Genomic DNA, 14,692 nt, shown 5'->3' with positions numbered 1-14,692 from the left:
GAGTTATTGGAGGTGAAAGTGGCCGATTACTATCGATCGCGTCAGGCCATAAGTACTCCACAGTTACACGATAAAACGGTAGCAGCATGGTTATAAATATATTGATTCGTCTATGTCTTTGTTTATATCCGATATATACTATTCGTGAAGAAATTGGTTAAATATTTAATGTGTTTTAGAAAGCACAGAGAGATTAGGTTTCTGGCCTATCTTTTCTTCTATTCCCTTCATATATGTTTATTTAATTTGTTTGTTGTTGTTGTGGTCTTCAGTCCTGAGACTGGTTTGATGCAGCTCTCCATGCTACTCTATCCTGTGCAAGCTTCTTCATCTCCCAGTACCTACTGCAACCTACATCCTTCTGAATCTACTTAGTGTATTCATCTCTTGGTCTCCCTCTACGATTTTTACCCTCCACGCTGCCCTCCAATACTAAATTGGTGATCCCTTGATGCCTCAGAACATGTCCTACCAACCGATCCCTTCTTCTGGTCAAGTTGTGCCACAAACTTCTCTTCTCCCCAGTCCCACTCAATACTTCCTCATTAGTTATGTGATCTACCCATCTAATCTTCAGCATTCTTCTGTAGCACCACATTTCGAAAGCTTCTATTCTCTTCTTGTCCAAACTATTTATCGTCCATGTTTCACTTCCATACATGGCTACACTCCATACGAATACTTTCAGAAATGACTTCCTGACACTTAAATCAATACTGGATGTTAACAAATTTCTCTTCTTCAGAAACGCTTTCCTTGCCATTGCCAGTCTACATTTTATATCCTCTCTACTTCGACCATCATCAGTTATTTTGCTCCCCAAATAGCAAAACTCCTTTATTACTTTAAGTGTCTCATTTCCTAATCTAATTCCCTCAGCATCACCCGACTTAATTCGACTACATTCCATTATCCTCGTTTTGTTTTTGTTGATGTTCATCTTATATCCTCCTTTCAAGACACTGTCCATTCCGTTCAACTGCTCTTCTAAGTCCTTTGCTGTCTCTGACAGAATTACGATGTCATCGGCGAACCTCAAAGTTTTTATTTCTTCTCCATGGATTTTAATTCCTACTCCGAATTTTTCTTTTGTTTCCTTTACTGCTTGCTCAATATACTGATTGAATAACATCGGGGAGAGGCTACAATCCTGTCTTACTCCCTTCCCAACCACTGCTTCCCTTTCATGTCCCTCGACTCTTATAACTGCCATCTGGTTTCGGTACAAATTGTAAATAGCCTTTCGCTCCCTGTATTTTACCCCTGCCATCTTTAGAATTTGAAAGAGAGCATTCCAGTCAACATTGTCAAAAGCTTTCTCTAAGTCTACAAATGCTAGAAACGTAGTTCTGCCTTTCCTTAATCTTTCTTCTAAGATAAGTCGTAAGGTCAGTATTGCCTCACGTGTTCCAGTATTTCTACGGAATCCGAACTGATCTTCCCCGAGGTCGGCTTCTACTAGTTTTTCCATTCGTCTGTAAAGAATTCGTGTTAGTATTTTGCAGCTGTGGCTTATTAAGCTGATAGTTCGGTAATTTTCACATCTGTCAACACCTGCTTTCTTTGGGATTGGAATTATTATATTCTTCTTGAAGCCTGAGGGTATTTTAATTTGTTTATGTATCTAATAACGTGTGTTAGAGCGTGTTTATGGTCCAGCTGTAGGAATATTTATTTAATTACAAGTTATTTAAATGTAAATCCAGTATTTCGAAAATGTTTCATTATGTTTGTGAATGTGCGTTGGCTTGAAGACAGGCGGGAGCGCTCTAGCCAATCACAGCGCTCGTGAATGGGGAGACTGTATGGAAGTGGGAGAGGAGAACAGCACAGGACACGGGAGGTGCTGCACGCGACGGCGAGACGGACGCACAGTCGCAGCAGAGACTTGGAGAGTGTGGAGCGGTTTGTACGTGGTGGCGGCAGATAGAAATACTTTGGATTGCTGACTTGTGCACTTGTGTGATTTCTGTGGCTTCTGCAGTGAAGACGTAGTATGCGTTTAGAAGTGAATATCCCGCGAGCTATGTTGTTACTCATAACTAATTACGTGAAGTAGGAATCTATTGTTTCCCTGTTATTCAACTTATATTTTATTTAATTGCTGGATCATCAACATCAGTAAGTCTTTTGCAGAAATATATCGCGTTCTCAAAAGTACTTTTTCTATCGTACTCATTATTTTAAGTCGTTAAGATAGTAACTGCAGATTTTATTTAATTGCAATCTTTCATTTATAAATTTCTATGTTACATTCGCAATTGCCGAGTGATAGGAAACTTTGACCATTCGATTCGTGAGTATATTAATGTTGTATACTGTAGACTCAGCAGTATTTGGCTTGTAATGCGGTAACTACGTATCCCAGCCCCTAGCCAACGAAACCAGCCAAAACTTTCAGTATTACAACTCTGAGTCTGAGGGTACATAGCTGAGGGCCACACCACATCATTTCATTGTTATCGGAAAGCCCGCAATCCCCTAATGTTAAAACGTTAAATGGGGAAGAATATGAACACATTGTAAAGCAATGTGTACTGCCTGCAGTAGAGGAACTATTCGGAGACGACGATTATTTCTACCAGCATATCAATGCACCATGTCATATAGTAGCATCTGTGGGGCAATGATTTGTGGTCATCACCATTCCTGGAATGACAGGCCTGCCCAGAGTCCCGACCTGCAACAAACGGAACATCTATGGGATGAATTAGAGTGTCGACTTCGTTCCAAATCTGCGTTTCCAACAGCCTTCTCTGGTTTCAGCTCTTGAGAAGAAATGGTTGCCATCCCTCCACTGACGAAAGTATTCGCAGCAGATTTCAAGCCGTCATAAAAAGGAAGGGTGGACACACCACAAAAATGGTTCAAATGGCTCTGAGCACTATGGGACTTAACATCTGTGGTCATCAATCCCCTAGAACTTAGAACTACTTAAACCTAATTAACCTAAGGACATCACACACATCCATGCCCGAGGCAGGATTCGAACCTGCGACTGTAGCAGCCGCGCGGTTCAGGACTGCGCGCCTAGAACCGCTAGACCACCGCGGCCGGCGGACACACCACACCGCATATTAATCTCCACTAATAACAGTTCACAGTTCGTGGTCTAGTGGCTAGCGTTGCTGCCTCTGGATCAGGGCTCCTGGGTTCGATTACCGGCCGTGTTGGAGATTTTCTCTGCCTGGGCACTTGGTGTTTGTGTTGTCCTCATCATTTCACCAACATCATTCGTGACAGTGGCTACTGTGGACTGTGTAAAAATTGGGACTTTGTGTGGGCGCTGATCACTGTCGGTACACTGTTGAACAGACAGTGTAGTTCGTACACCACAGGTGAAGACTTCACCAACAAAAGTTTTTAGACACTATACATTTCAGACAAAGGACTATTTCTTGTTAGTACTCGTAATCACAAAGCATAGTCGTGGACGTACTGTTATGTGAAATCGTTTCACACTTGTGAACCTCTGCGTTATCTAAGTCTCGTTAATCTCGTGTTACCGTTCGTTTTCTTCCGGCCACGTGCGCTTATTCGCCGCTACAAGCGTGCTGTCGTCTCTTTCTTAGCGCTGTGGGGCGAGGCCCGGCCAGCGATGCGGACGAATCCGTTCAGAGGCGACGGTGGTCAGCTGTCGATGCCAGTCTAGTTTCCGACCCGCTTACCCCGCGCCACGGCCGGAATTCTCAGCAGGTACGTATCCCCTGGGTGTCAGGCGTTATTTTGGTCACCGAACAACCTTGTTTTACGGTATCAGAGCACGGATCTCTAATGAAGGCATGCAGCGGCAGCGGAAAGTATCAGCCGAGCTGGTGCCGAAATATGAGCACTCAGGTCATTCCTGCACGACCAGTGCACACACCGCGTCAAGAACGGTCTTGCACTGTCCCTTACTCTGTTCGCCACTCTGCGAAATGGGATGGAAACTAATTCTTTGGCTCCAAAGTCTCGTCAAAATTGAAATCTATTAGAGACGGAGAAGATGGTCATTTAGATAAGGTTTTTTTGTGTTATTTATTAACAGGAACATGTCCGCTCCCGGTAGCTGCACGGTCAGCGTGACGGGTTGTCAACCCTCTGGGCCCGGGTTCGATTCCCGGATGGGTCGGAGAATTTTCTCCGCCCAGGGACTGCATGTTGTGTTGTCCTTATCATAATCCTATCATCCTCATCGACTGCAGGTCGCCGAAGTGGGGTCAAATTGAAAGAGAAACGGCCTGCCCGACGGGAGGCCCTAGCCATACGATTAAATAAATAAACAGGAACATGTAATTCCATCAGATCAATAGATCACTCATACCTGAGATATAGGCAGGATTTCTCTATTACGTACAAAGTTGTGGTGGGGTCCTATTTCAGTACCGGAGAGCCTCGGCAGTACTGACGAGTTAAGTAGGGGAAAATGGGCTGAAGATGCGAGTTCAAATTTGTGTTAAGCAGGACAAGGGAGGAGAGTATTCCATGCGGTTGCGTTAGCCATACTGCTGTGGTGCTATAGTGGTTACCAGTTCTACCTCGTAAGCAGGAAACGTGGGTTCAAGTCTCAGATGTAGCAGAAATTTTAATTCAATTCTTTAGCTTCTATCATTATCGATGTTAATTATTAGGTAATTAATTTCGACTGCATTTACATTCATTTTGTGCACTCTGGACTGTTTTTATCATACTCGCATTTCTAACAGTATTTTGCGATTGCTGACATTTCCAAAACTTACGTATCAAAAATTGCAAAACAAAAAAAAAATGGTTCAAATGGCTTTGAGCACCGCGGCCGACTCAAAAATTGCAAGGATTATTATTTTTTATACCTCTATTGGTACTAAGCTAATATTACTGTTTCAGCACACACTCCGTAGTCTTTCTTATCTGGCATCAGTATTCATTCAAAGTCGAGTCTCCTTTTCAGATGACGAAAAAGAACTAGCTGTTTCTCCCTCGCTCGTAATCTTCAATTATTATTTGTTGGCCTATTTGTTATATTAGCATTCACCTTATTCTCTTATTGTCCGCCTCCGTAGCTAAGTCGTCAGCGTGGCTGTCTGTCACGTGGGTGATCCGTTCTAGATTACCGCTATTGCCAGAGGTTTTCCCTTGGTGTGAGGACTCGAACGGGGTGCAGTCAGACTTGTGATTCCGATTGAGGAGCTACTCTACGTACTAAGGATACCTGGTGTCCTAAACCAACAACAGCCGTGAATATGATGTGCTATCCCCATCCTTCCATACCGAAATCATTTCACACTTGTGAACCTCTGCTTTGTCTAGCCATTGGCAGAGGATGAGACGGCGGTCTGTTCGTCCCAGTTGGCCAGAATGACGATATTTATCATGCTGACATGCTGTTATTGAGACCAGCACTATGATTTTTATAAAATGTTATTGATGTTATGGAGTTGTCGGTTTGGAGTAGGAAATCGAGGTGTACACCAGCTTCGTCGTTAGGAGTCGTAACTTGTTTGTTTGAGGCTCCATCCGCTGTCCTGAAGGACGGATCAATGTGTTTAAGACCCTACTCATTACATTATTCGACTGTCTCAGATATATCTCATCCAGCAGGGAGTGCGGCAGAGGCGTTCGCTATTGAATCTAAGAGGGGATTTCCAGTTACAGTATCTTCCATATAACCAGGGAACACCTACAGAGAACCTTGGTCGGAACCAGGTGACTGGAGGTATTTCTGTTTTGGTTTTGGGACGATACGTATCAGACTAAAATTTGTAACACACAAAGTCGATATTTCTCTAGAATGTCACTGTCATGTATTGTTTGCGCAGATTAGCGTTTCTTACACAGGGCGTTCTAATAAGGTGTAGATGTGAGGAAGAGGTCATTAGCAAATAAAAATTTGTGGTAAGATCTTATGGGATCAAACTGCTGAGTACATCGGTCCCTAAGCTTATACACTACTTAATCTAACTTTAACTGACGCTAAGTGCAACACACACACACACAGATGCCCGAGGGAGGACTCGAACCCCTGACGGGGGAAAGCCGCGAGAAACGTGCAAGGGGCCTGAGACACCGCGTGGCCATTAGCAAGTACGCGTGCAGGAAATCTGCACAGAAGAAAGAGGATCGCATCCACCCATAAATTGCGTTCTACTATGCGAAGTTGTGTAGCTGATAGGGAACGGAGTGACAAACGGCACCAAATTCATCCTTTGACATTTTTATCAGTTTCTTTTCTACACTAGTTGCACGTATCCTCTCCAGCTCCCTTCCCAATGCACCAACGTTTCTGTAGTACTTTTTCTCTCTGCTTTTCATTCCGCATGGGAAGGCAGAAGTTGCTGATTGAGATTTCAGCACATTCTAGAGATCAGATCTTTTCAGCAATGTGCAAGAGAAGATTATATGTAGGTTTCCCTGTCGGGAATATGTTTGAAGGAATTACGAGTTTCACCACTAGCCTTACAATCAAAGAAACTGATGTCGGATCTGGGGACTGAAGCTATTTTTAATTTATCTCTGGAACATATTGTTCCAGATATATTACGATGGCTTGGTGTGTGTAAGACGATATGTCGGTGATTTTCACACTTCAAAGCTATTAGTACTGAAATTTCCACTCTGTGAATAACTGTTACATTATTAACACGGTTGTATAAAGTAGAAAGTACCGATCATAATTCAACTTCTACCTAAACCTCCAGTTATTATAATTATCTTTTATTGCGTCATCAGTAGAAATTATATTCCTGAGCATCCACTTTATTGCCATGTCTCCCTAATATCGCTGGTTATACACTGGAATTTCAAGGTAATGATATTGCCCTGATGTCAATATGTAAACTACTTTGCAGATCTGTCATACAGTCAATAAAATATAACGAAAGACTAAAGCTAATTTCCTGTAACAGGCTAATGTTTTTGTCTCATATGCTTCCGTCATTCGTTCTTTACTCATTGACTGGACAGTTGACTGTAATGTTAAATGTCGTCTCTCTTGTTCCTTGATTTTATCTACCGCCCTCCTCTGCGGCTGAGGCGCTCGTTGCGCTCCTAGTTAGAACCGAACGCAGTCGTGCCCACTGTTTCTTTTTAAAAAAGGATCAGCAGAATGATTGGGCAAGTCAAAGCTCTCTGTACTGCTACTCACAGGGTGACAAATACTGAACTATATGAAATAAAATCGTCATAATTTCTGAACGGCTTGCGTTAGGACGTTCAAACTGCACGGTTAGCCGCGGGGCATGGTGGGAATTAGTATGTGCATGTGCACGCGCCCTGTTGTTGTGGGCCATTTGCACGTGAAAATGTCACGGTATAGCGTGCTTGAGAGTATAGCGCTTGCAAAGGCCTGCAACGCGAGTATTAATAGCCCAACTGCGGCTCAAAGGAAGTTTTTGATCGAGTTCAAGCTGAAGACAACCGGTCCAAGCGTGCTAACAATAATTTGATTCGCAAGTTTGAGACAACGGGTAGTTTTCGAGATGACAGTGTTGGCAATGTTGGTTGTCCAAAAAGAATTCCATCATTTCGTAAGCTATATGTTACCCAATTATGACCCTAATTTTGTGTTTATTTCCAAGATAGCTGAATTCCATCATTTCGTACGTTATATGTTACCCAATTATGACCCTAATTTTGTGTGTGCAAATTCCTAAGGGACCAAATTCTCCAGCACTAATTTTGTTGCTAGTCTCATTTCTGCTATTCTTCAGTACCACCGTCTTATGTTGGTTTACTCTCAGTCCATATTCTGAGTTCAGAGGGCCATTCATTCCTTCCAACATTTCCTGAAACTCTTCCATCTTCTGACAGAGGATAGCAATATCATCAGTGAAGCTTGTCATTGTTATCGCTCTTCCTGAATTTTAATTCCACTTGTTTTCTTTCATTTCTGTTATTACTTCTTCGATGTACAGGTTGAACGGTAGAAAAGTAAGACAGAATCCCAGTCGTACGCCGTTTCTTTTCGGAACACTTCTCCTTTTCAGTTTTTTGTTCATTTATATGTTCTATATTTCCCGTCTTTCGCTGTAACGTATTTATATCTTTCTGAGGATTTCAGTCACGTTAGAAATTTACCTAACACGAAGTTCATAAGACAAACCTTACCGTAAAACGATATATTTATTGCTGTATCTCTTGGCATTATTATGTACGGCACAATTACTACGGATGGTGTAGTACTCGCTATGAAGACTGGGCTTGAAGGCTATTGCAACTCTCCATACGTTATCCTTCCTCTTTTGTATTGAAGGAACGATGTCACTATCACGAGTACGGTGTTAATCAGAAAAAGGCAGAAGCGCAGTGACTCACAGAGATTAAAATTAACGACAGAAATGAACCTCGAAGAACATAAAGGAATACAGTCGTCAGCTGGTTTATTTGCACGCCGCCGTGAAACAGTTGCAATAATAAACACTAATTGTAGGAGTTTAGCCGAACACATTCAAGGACTCAGTCGTGCACATATCGGCATTCTTCCTGTTCACAGAAGCGAATAAAAATTTGTCTTCCATTTCATCTGTCTTCGTGTTTCGGTTACGGTCAAAGTGGAATTAATGTCTAAAGAGAACTTTCTCACCGCTGAAGTACGAGCAAAAATGCGACGTCTAAACTGTGGAACTAAACGGAAAGATTTACAGTACTGGCCATTAAAATTGCTACACCACGAAGATGACGTGATACAGACGCGAAATTTAACCGACAGGAAGAAGATGCTGTGATATGCAAATGATTAGCTTTTCAGAGCATTCACACAAGTTTGGCGACACCTAAACCGAGCTGACATGAGGAATGTTTCCAACCGATTACTCATGCACAAACAGCAGTTGACCGGCGTTGCCTGGTGAAACGTTGTTGTGATGCCTCGTGTAAGGAGGAGAAATGCGTACCATCACGTTTCCCACTTTGGTAAAGCTCGTATTGTAGCCTATCGCGATTGCGGTTTATCGTATTGCGGCATTGCTGCTCGCGTTGGTCGAGATCCAATGACTGTTAGCAGGATATGGAATCGGTGGGTTCGCAGAGTAATACGGAACGCCGCGCTGGATCCCAACTGCCTCGTATCACCAGCAGTCGAGATGACAGGCATCTTATCCGCATGGCTGTAACGGATCGTGCAGCTACGTCTCGATCCCTGAGTCAACAGATGGGGACGTTTGCAAGACAACAACCATCTGCACGAACAGTTCGACGACGTTTGCAGCAGCATGGACTATCGGCTCGGAGACCATGGCTGCGCTTACGCTTCACGCTGCACCAAAAACAGGAGCGCCTGCGAAGGTGTACTCAACGACGAACCTGGGTGCACGAATGGCAAAACGTCATTTTTTCGTATGAATCCAGGTTCTGTTTACAGCATCATGATGGTCGCATCTGTGTTTGGTGACATCGCGGTGAACGCACATTGGAAGCGTGTATTTGTCATCGCCACACTGGCGTATCAACCGGCGTTGCCCTGGCCAGCACATTCTCCAGATGTCTCACCAACTGAAAACGTCTGGTCAATGGTGGGCGAGCAACTGGCTCGTCACAATACGCCAGTCACTACTCTTGATGAAGTGTGGTATCGTGTTGAAGCTGCATGGGCAGCTGTACCTGTACACGCCATCCAAGCTCTGTTTGACTCAATGCCCAGGCGTATCAAGGCCGTTATTACGGCCAGAGGTGGTTGTTCTGGGTACTGATTTCTCAGGATATATGCATCCAAATTGCGTGAAAATGTAATCACATGTCAGTTCTAGTGTAATGTATTTGTCCAATTAATACCCGTTTATCATCTGCATTTCTTCTTGGTGTAGCAATTTTAATGGCCAGTAGTGTACATCAGAGCAAGGGTTATGAAATTACAAGGCCGTAATCCTGGAAGTTGAGTTAAATGCGTAAGTATGAATGAAGTGATTCAAATTGTATACTGGTGTTACGGTTTATTAATAATTTTTACTTATGGACCGTCTGACAGCAACTGAATAAAACACAATTTTAGTGCCATACGCGTTTCGCCTTTATTTTCTGCAAGGCATCATCAGTGGTCTGGAATATGTACATATGTTAGCTATTTTATTTACATTTTTGTCATTGTGCCTATAGGTTATAAACAGTTCTGGTGGTTAGTATTTCCTATTAAGTAGTAATGTTTTGAACTGTACTTACAGGTTGCGTGGACAATTTCCTACATATTACACTCATGTTGCATTTTTGGTGTTGTTCTTCTTCTTATGAACGCCAATTTGCGGATTTTTTCCCCATTCCACAACACTATGCACTGAACGCTTGTTTTAAAGCAATGTTTTGGTTTCTGTTGCCGACTGTCAAATGTTTTTGCCAAAGATCGAATGTTATTGCCAAACTTATGAGTGTAACTATTGAAGTATCTGTGGTCTGTTCGTGTATGCATTTGTGTGTGTGCGTGCGTGTGTGTGTGTGTGTGTGTGTGTGTGTGTGTGTGTGTGTGTGTGTGTCCAGATGATGTGGGGAAGAGTTTTCTTTTTTTTGTTATTTTTTGTTTTATGTTATCATTTCCTTTACTAAGTGTAGTAGGGAGCCTGTGCTGATGTGTGTTTGTTCATTTATCACATGTTTGTTTTCTGCTATGGCTTTCTGGATGTGGAAGTTTTCTTGCATTTGTATAAGATGTTTGTCATGGTTGCTTATTCTCATTATTTTCATTTCTTGTTCCATGTTTGTAGGATGATGGTTGTAGTGTTTTAAATGCTCTGCAAATGTGGAATGGTTTGTTTCATACTTCCAACATCTGATATGTTCTTTGTATCTTGTTTGAAAATTCCTGCATGTCATGCCTATGTATACTGCATCACAACTTTGACATTCAAGTTTATATATTCCTGATTGTTGGAACTTGTCTCTTTTGGTAGCTGGCTGGCTTAGGTGTGATTGAAGGGTTTGCCCAGGCTTATATGCTATTTTGAAGCCCTGTCTCTTTAGGATGTTTGCAACTCTGTGTGTTAGTTTATGTGTGTAGGTCATGGTGTACCATCTGGTTCTTTTCTGTGTGGTGTTGTCATTGTGTGTGTTTGTTGAGTGTGTTTGTAAGTTTTCAGCTTGTGAGTTCTTTTGTATTGTGGAACTGTTGTGTTTGTTTTTTATTTGTGTTTTTATTTTTTGATTGAGCTTGTGTACCACATGTGTGTCATACCCGTTGTTCCTAGCTATTTGTATGATTGTACTCATTTCTTGTTCATAGTTTCTCTTGCTGAGAGGGATTCTGTTTAATCTATGTAACATGTGTCTTAGTGCTGCAAGTTTCTGGCTGTGGGGGTGGTTGGATGTGGAATGTATTATTGTGTCTGTGGCTGTTGGTTTTCTAAAGATGTTAAATGTACGTTTACCATTTTCTTTTTTAATTGTAATGTCAAGAAAATTTATTTGATTTTCTTTCTCTTTTTCAAGTGTGAATTTTATGTTCTGATGAGCTTTGTTTATTTCTGAATGGAGTTCATCTATTTTTTCACTTGGCTCATCTACCAGACAAATAATGTCATCCACTTTCATTTGTGGTTATCTTATCAAATATCTGATTTTCTAGGTGACTGATGAAAATGTTTGCTAGTGTTCCTGATATTGGGGATACCATGGGCAGTCCATCAGTTTGTAGATAATATTCTTTCTCAAATATACCGTAATATTACACGCAACTGAGGAAGACAGAACTATAAAAGTTGAAGATGTATACTGGTGGTTCGCCGTCCTACACATCTTCAGATTTCGGCCTCGTCCTGGCCGTTCTCTCCGGACGGAGTACAAACGCCCGCGTGCCGGTTTCGGGCCGCCGGGATTTGCCGGTACGCGCCGAACGCCAGGCGCCGCCGGCGGTGGTCCGCGCAGATGCGCATGCGCGATACGGGCGCGACTTAACAAGGGCGGCGGGCGGCGACGCTTTATCTGGCGATTAATGGCCGCCCGCAGGATTTATTCCCGCCGGCCACCCAGGCGGGAGCGGGGCGTGGGAGGGGCGGGTAGCCCGGCCCGTGCTAATGGGACGCGGCGTATCGCGAAAGCGCGCAAAACAGGCGCCCCGGGGGCCGTCCCTCACCCGCAGGCGGCCGCATCTCCCACATTCGTCTCTGTACCGCTTCCCAGGCGCGCACCAGTAGCGCTCTGCACCCATATTCGGGAGTGGCGCGTAACAAACTCCTATAATGTGTCCTCCCCCTTCCTCCATTTCGAGACACGTTCCAAGCCCGTCTCCCACTTGATGTTTTCTCTGTGTGAAATGTAAATCTGGCTGGCGTCGTAAGTATTTCATCCTTATTCTTTTACACATGTACACATGTACTATCGTACGAACCAAGGTATTCATTTCGACAATTATCTGTTTGAAACGAAACCAAAAATGAAATATCCTTGTAGCGTAAATCGAAAAAAATTCATTTCCTTGTGTTCGTGAAATTATAAAACACTTTCACTACCCTGGGCGCATCTGCTTCGCGTGTCTCCAACGCTATTTGTGAACATCTGTATGGCAAGGCCTCCTCATAAGCATAGCACTATAGATGTCTGTTGTTTTTGCCTCCAGCCGTTTGCGCTTCGTAATTGGGAGCTGACAAAAGCGCTGTTAGGTGTCAGGCATTTCCTTAAGTTGATTATACTGTAGGACTGCCTTAGTAGTACAGAATAAATGTATTAAAACTTCACGCTTGATGCGGGATTGTTTCAACGTTTTGTGACGTCATGTCTTTTGAACTATGTGTCGTTCTATAATACATTTATGTAGGCACCATATGTGGATATTGTCAGCGAACATTTGTTGTCTGACAGTAAGGGTTACGTGTACCAAATATGGATAAAATGGGTCCAGTGGTTTATATTATACACTACTGGCCATTAAAATTGCTACACCAAGAAGAAACGCAGAACATAAACGGGTATTCATTGGACAAATATATTATACTACAACTCACATGTGATTACATAATCACGCAATTTCGGTGCATAGATCCTGAGAAATCAGTACCCAGAACAACCACCTCTGGCCGTAATAACGGCCGTGATACGCCTGGGCATTGAGTTGAACAGAGCTAGGATGGCGTGTACAGGTACAGCTGCCCATGCAGCTTCAACACGATACCACACTTCATCAAGAGTAGTGACTGGCGTATTGTGACGAGCTAGTTGCTCGGCCACCATTGACTAGACGTTTTCAATTGGTGAGAGATCTGGAGAATGTGCTGGACAGGGCAGTAGTCGAAATTTTCTGTATCCAGAAAGGCCCGTACAGGACCTGCAACATGCGGTCGTGCATTATCCTGCTGAAATGTAGGATTTCGCAGGGATCGAATGAAGGGTAGAGCCACTGGTCGTAACACATCTGAAATTTAACGTCTCCTGTACAAAGTGCAGTCAGTTCGAACAAGAGGTGACCGAGACGTGTAACCAATGGCACCCCATACCATCACGCTGGGTGATACCCCAGTATGGCGATGAAGAATACACGCTTCAAATGTGCGTTCACCGCGGTGTCGCCAAACGCGGTTTAGACCATCATGATGCTGTAAACAGAACCTGGATTCATCCGAAAAAATGACGTTTTGCCATTCGTGCACACAGGTTCGTCGTTGAGTACACCTTCGCAGGCGCTCCTGTCTGTGATACAGCGTCAAGGGTAACCGCAGCCATGGTCTCCGAGCTGATAGTCCATGCTGCTGCAAATGTCGTCGAACTGTTCGTGCAGATGGTTGTTGTCTTGCAAACGTCCCCATCCGTTGACTCAGGTATCGAGACGTGGCTGCACTATCCGTTACAGCCATGCGGATAAGATGCCTGTCATCTCTACTGCTAGTGATACGAGACCGTTGGGATTCAGCACGGCGTTCCGTATTACCCTCCTGAACCCATCGATTCCATATTCTGCTAACAGTCATTAGATCTCGACCAACACGAGCAGCAATGTCGCTGTACGACAAACCGCAATAGCGATAGGCTACAATCCGACTTTTATCAAAGTCGGAAACGTGATGGTACGCATTTCTCCTCGTTACACGAGGCATCACAACAACGTTTCACCAGGCAACGCCGGTCAACTGCTGTTTGCGTATGAGAAATGGCTTGGAAACTTTCCTCATGTCAGCACGTTGTAGGTGTCGCCACCGGCGCCAACCTTGTGTGAATGCTCTGAAAAGGTAATCATTTGCATATCACAGCATCTTCTTCCTGTCGGTTAACTTTCGCGTCTGTAGCACGTCACTTCCGTGGTGTAGCAGTTTTAATGGCTAGTAGTGTATTAAAGCTCATCTGCACACGACAAGTGTGTAGGCTCGTGTATATGTTTAAAAGCCAATGCAATAACCAACCTGCTCGTGGTGTGATTGTTATATACCTGTTTGGCAGAGTCCCCTGACAAAAGAGGAATCACACTACCCATGCCTGAACTGCAAGCTCCCCATGAATGCCACGGAGTAATGGCCATCCTCTTGGAATCTCAGGACTCGAGGGAACGACCAGCGTGCCAGATGACCTTTGCTGCTACTGGGTAGCGCCTGTGGAAAGAGCCCTTGACCGGTGTGGGTGGCATCAGGGCGGACATTTCGGGCATAAAACAATCAAATTATACCAAAAAGTAGGGTTCTAATTCGCCTTTCTCATCAGAGAGCTATAGAAATTTAAGTGCAAACATTTATAATCTGCCTTCCCTACCATGGCTACCCAATGGCAAGAGGGTCAAGCCAGATGATTGGGAGCTAAATAATTTATTCAAGACCTGGCATGTACTCGAGTA

Source organism: Schistocerca serialis, chromosome 1 (genome assembly GCF_023864345.2).
Source record: "Schistocerca serialis cubense isolate TAMUIC-IGC-003099 chromosome 1, iqSchSeri2.2, whole genome shotgun sequence".
Taxonomy (NCBI): Eukaryota; Metazoa; Arthropoda; class Insecta; order Orthoptera; family Acrididae; genus Schistocerca; species Schistocerca serialis.
This window is presented reverse-complemented; position numbering follows the sequence as displayed.